Below are 6078 nucleotides of genomic sequence, written 5' to 3'. Positions count from 1 at the left end.
AAGAAGTTTAATCAGTACTTCCACTTTTACCGGAGTATTTTTTAACACAAGTATCTGTACTTCCACTTAAGTACGGAACGTGAGTACTTTTGCCATCTCTGGTAACGTGTATGAAAATAGGAATTCCCACAAACTGTGCTAAGTGCTAAGTGGCACTAATAGACACACCACGGAATATGAAACTGACCTATTCTCTAAGACCATTTTGAACAGGAAAGATGTGCAGTTCTGATAATAATAATGTTTTTTAGTTAAATTAAACCATTCGCGTTTATATTTTTCTGCTGCATGTTAATACAATTCCTTTTTATTCCTGCTTATCTACATAGTGGCAACATGTGCAAACTCACTCAAACTGCAGGTAAGGCACACTGGACAAGTTATTATAATGCATATTTTCTCACTTACCTCCAGTGGTATCTAGCCATGCAGATAGTTTTGGTTTTTTTTGCCAATTTTTTAACCAAATAATAACCAGTCTGTCACTTTGAAGGTCTCTGTTTGATCATCGCCAGCTTGGGTAAGTTCATAACATGCTTTAAACATAATTAATAGCACTTGCGGATAATTGAACATGGACAGTAATGTAAACAGGGCAACTCATTTTTCAGCCTCCTCCAAAATCTTCTGCTTCTTGGTAACCAAAATTAATAACTTCCTATTTTATCCTGTCATGGGGTGGTTGTTCTTAGTGTGAATTTAATTTAATGTCATTCATATTAATGTAATCACCTTTACAGTCTCTAGGAATCTTACCAAATAGGCTCACGATGCTGCAAATGTTGATATAATGTGTCTCTTAGAAAATGATTGGTGGATTTAAGACAAAATAATAATTTATTAATTGAATCAAATTTGAACATGTCTGTCAGTGGCTTGTTGATCTTTCAATTGTTAGTTTCCTATCCTGGGCTGGGACACATTCATACGGTTTGATGAAGGACTTATTGGACTTTAACTTATTATTGCACTTACAAAAACAGGGCTGCCAACTGTCACGCATTGGCCGTGAGACACACGCATTTGACTGGTTTCACACGCTCACATGCCACACCCCCAATGTCTCACGCTGAAGTGTCAGCCCGGTCGGTAAGATTTCTGAAAGATGAGTTTATCTATAGATCTACCTGTTGAGCCACTCGTGATCGACTAGTTGTGCTTTCAGAGACTGTGGGGGGTTCAAGAGCGCTCCCTGACTGTGGAAGTTTCGGAATGTCGCAAACTGAGAACATTTTTTTTTACGATCCATCCCAGGTGCATTTCCCCGGCTTCAGGTATGAGCTCTGAGTATCACGGACCCGTCCGTCGCCTAGTGTCCACTCGCTCTGTAACAATAGCAGTGAGCAGCGTTGCTGGTGGACCCGCTCTGCTGTGGACAGTGACGCGTTTCATCCGTGCAGACCTCCGATGATAAGCAGCGTACAGCCTCCTCTAAACTCTGTCAGAGACCAAAGACCCGAATGGGCCTCTGTGTCTGTCAGACGGTCTGCATGAGATCCACCATATCAGCGGAGCAATAACATGCACAGCAGACTATATTACAACTCTCCAAATCTCGGACAACAGAGATGGGAGGAGTTATATTTGGAATGTGCACAAAGTTGTTAACATGAGCAGAAATCTAATGACACACATTTGAGCTCTACTATACTATATATACAAAACTATATATACTATACTATATATACTATACTGCAACGTTGGGCCACTATTGTGCTTCTCTAACCTTGGTGCATCTCTAAATAAAACTTTAAATAATTAATTTTATGTTTTATAAAATGAACAAATAGTCGTTATTTTCCCAAAAAGTAAACCCAGTAAGTGGGCCCAGAGGATGAGGGCCAAACATTACTGAGCATTGGCACAAAGGTTAAAGGATTAGAATTTATGCAACTCAGTGGTTCTCATTTTTTTGAATTTCAGTTGTCTTAGTTTATCCCTTAACATTAATTTAACTTTGGGTCCCTGGTCCCTACACCAGACAGGGACTCCTGGACCTGTTCACCACAGACCCAAATCTTCTATGTTGCTGACATATGCTACTGTCTCTTCATGTGGTTCATTATGTTTGGCACATTGTCTGGGTCAGTTCTTATATCATAAGAAGTTAATAATGTAAATAATGTAAATGCTAAAGGCCTAATACCTGTTGATACTACAACAACACAAAGGTTCTGAACCTTACAGTTTTGCACATATCACGTAAGACTTGATTTCTCAATTTTTTTGCAAAAAACTCCAGAAAGTGCCATTTAATGGTTTATTTTTCAATTTTTTTTCCTGGGGGGGCATACCCCAGACCCCCCTAGGGAGAGCCCCATCCCCCCACATATAACAAATCCCAATTTAAACCCTGAAGGATAAAGACCCAAAGAAATTGCTTTGTACACTGCAAAATATGGGTTGGCCCCCCCAAATCTCACTCCAAGGTTTGGGGAAAAGTTGGCAGCCCAGCAATAACGTGCGTAGGTGTCCTCAATTTAGTTCATCCTGTACGTCTCCTCTCTGGTTTATCCAGTCCAGCATCCACCGTGTGTGTTTGTGTGTGTGTGTCCCCGCTGCAAAGACCAGACAGGATTGGAACAGTAACCGCTTTCAGTGACTTTACAATGAAAAATCATTACAGCAAACATTAAAATGTATACAGGTTGGCAGGATGGTCTGGAATGTTTTAAGCCGTCTTTCACTGTACGTTTTATTGGTAAACAAGTTAAACAGGGAAGTTTGGGGTCCCCTACTGGAGCTGCTGCCCCCGCGACCCGATACTGGATAAGCGGATGAAGATGGATGGATGGATGGATGGAAGTTAAACACGTCTCGTCTTCATAGCAGAAACAAGGATAATAATTTGCACATCATGTACATGTGACATCAACCCATTCTCACTGCCGCCTGGTCATTGGCTCTCAGAGTCACATACTGATACAAAGTCTGGCAGGTGGGACTGCTGGGATTGGGTGAGGTCAAGAAAAACTCAGGTTATTGGTCAAATTTGCCAAAGGGTTGCGGTGATTGGTCAAAATTGCGTGTTGCAACAAAGTCACTGGGATTGGTTGAATTTCTTTGAACTGGCACAATCGCGACACCCTGGAGGGACTGCCTCTTCTTATCTTATTAACTTTGCAGATTGAAAATGTATGCTATTTCTGCATAGAATCTCAGCAGGGGTATGCATTTATGATCAAACAGGGTTAAAGAACAGTTAACACAATATGACTCTCTGATCTGATTCCTTAAGGATATCCTGGCCTCACGGATACAGTTGCAGTGCCATCAGACTTCTGTAATGGAAAGAGCAATGGGCAATACATCAACCCAGCTGACCCAAATTCTTTTTACAGTTGTTGGGAAGGAAGAACCTACCTCCAAAAGTGCCAAAATAATCTGGTCTTTGACCCCAAATGTAGCTGCTGTGACTATGATACCACTAAACTGCGAACTAAAAAACGTACCACTCCAACCACAGAAAATACACCAAACCTCTGTAAGGGAAAGATCAGTGGGCTATACCCCAACCCTGCTGACCCACGTTCTTTTTACAATTGTGGAAATGGAATAGCCTACCTCCAATACTGCCCATCATATCTGGTCTTTAACCCAAAATGCAGCTGCTGTGACTATCCCGAGACCAGTCTAACTGATAACTTCTGTAAAGGAAAGAGCAATGGGCAATACACTTACCCTGCTGACCCAATTTCTTTTTACAATTGTTGGGAAGATAGAACCTATATCCAAAAGTGCCAAAATGATCTGGTCTTTAATCAACAATGCAAGTGCTGTGACTATCCCAAAAAAAAAAACACTCCACCAGCTGCTGACTACTGTGATTGAAAGAAAGGGAACTTCCCTTACGCTGGTGACAAAAAAAAGCTTTTTACACATGAAAAAATATCTTTCACATTTGGTCTTCAGGTGGCGGCAATACATATTCATATTAACACAAAGGAGACACTGTCAAAGCTGTTATATATTTTCTTTGTATTTTTCACTTTTGAATTAAACGTTGAAAATGGGCTGTAACGCTACAAATAATTCACGGAATCTCATTATGTTGTATGGGTGTGTGGCTATTTGTTCATATTTATCCATTGCATGATTGGACTTGTCTTACATTATGACACAGATGTTTTATATTTTATACATGTATATGTTGTGTGTCTAAATGTAAATACATACTACAAAAAAAACGTTTTCGTCTTGTCTCCTCTCTTGTCCCCTTTTCGTCTCCTCCCTCGTCTCGTCTCCTCTTTCATCTCGTCTTCTGCCCTTTTGTCGTCTTTCTCGTCTCCCCTTTCGTCTACCCTTTTGTCCGCTTTCTGCTCTCCTTGTTTGTCTCCCCTCCCTCTTCTCCTCTTTCGTATCGTCGCCTATCCTCGTCCCCTCTCTTCCTTCTTCACGTTGCTTCTTTTGTCTCGTCTCCTTCCTTCGTCTCCTATCTTCTCTCCTTTCGTCCTCGCGTCCCCTCTGTTGTTGTCTCTCTTGTGTCCTCTCTTGTTTTCTCCTTCTGTCCCTTCTTGCATCTCTTTCTCTCGTCCCCTCCCACGTCCCCTCCCTCCGTCCCTTCTCTCTTCCCCTCCTTTGTCTCCTTCTCTCGTCTTTGCGTTTCCTCTCTCGCTCCCCTTTTCGTTTTCTGTCCCGCTCCCTCCTTCCCAGTCCCTCTCTCCTTCCCTCCTAACCAGTCGCTCCCACGTTCCTTCTTTTCCAGTCCCTCCCTTGTTCCCGCCTACCCAGTCCATCTCTCGTTCCCGCCTACCAAGTCCTTCTCTCATTTCCTTCTTTCTAGTCCCTCTCTCATTCCCTCCTTTCCAGTCCCTCCCTCGTTCCCTCTTTTCCGTTCCCTCTCTCGCTCTCCCTCGTTCCCCCTCACGTTCTGGCCCCTTTATCTTTGTCCCTAGTGTCCCTGCTTCCCTGCGCCCTAGTTCCCCCGGTCCCCCTCTCTCTTGTATAAATTTTGCCCTCTCTGGGTTGTTTTTGGTTCATACATGGAAAAGACATGGAGAAGTTCGGAGAAGACATGGAGAAGGACCTTCAGTCGGCACCGGGGGGCTTCTAGAAAACCAGAAGCTGTGTACTGTAATAAAATACAATATTTATTGTCATTATACACAACTGCAGTACCTGTGCAACGTGATTGAAACAAAACCTTTACAGTGTCAACACAAAAAATAAAAATATAAAATATAATACATAAATGACAATGAGCAGAAGGTATTGAATGAATGATGAAAATGGCATTATATAAAAGGTATTGAGTGAATAGAATAGACAAGAAAGCCTTTATTGTCATTTTCCATAAGTGCAGTACCTGTGCAACGAGACTGAAGCAACACCTTTACAGTGTCGACACAAAACATAAAAAAAAAGAAAAGAAAGTAGTCCAGAAAAAGGGGGGGGGGGGGACGTGGTGCACAGTCCTGAGAGCAACCATATACATATATATAATAGTAGCGAGATAAAGGGTTTGTATACTCGTTATTTAAAAACATAGTTTGGTGGATCAAAGGTCCTGAGAATTAAATATTCCACAGTAATTAAATTAAGTGGTTACGTATTAATAACTAAAAATTTTGAACAGTAATGTGATTAAGTGGTTAAGTATTAATAATTAAAAATAGTTCACAGTAATGAGATTAAATGGTTAGGTGTTAAGATGGGACACTGTTGATCTCAACTGAGGAGATAATTGAGCGCTGAGCTGGATAAACTCTCATCTCCTTCATCTAAAATGCATATTTTAAGCTTCCATATATAACACTTCAACTTACATTGGCTTGGAGAGCTAATTTACCTGTTGGCCACAGATTAAACCAAACAGTGTGAAGAAACTAGAAAATAGTTTAATTTAAGATAAGGGAATACGTAATCTTTTTTCCATATGAATATTACTAATTTTTAGTAATTTTATCATTTTTGAGTAATCCCTCATTTTGAGTAATTTTGTATTGATTATCAAAGTAGTCAGTGATAAATTTAACCGTTAACAACTGTTTGAACAAACCTTTGTGTTGAACCGTTTTAATTCAAAGGTTAAAGTTGTGGCAGAAAATGAAAACAGCAATAAACAAGTCTGCAGATTTC

This window comes from Etheostoma cragini, chromosome 7 (genome assembly GCF_013103735.1).
Source record: "Etheostoma cragini isolate CJK2018 chromosome 7, CSU_Ecrag_1.0, whole genome shotgun sequence".
NCBI lineage: Eukaryota > Metazoa > Chordata > Actinopteri > Perciformes > Percidae > Etheostoma > Etheostoma cragini.
This window is presented reverse-complemented; position numbering follows the sequence as displayed.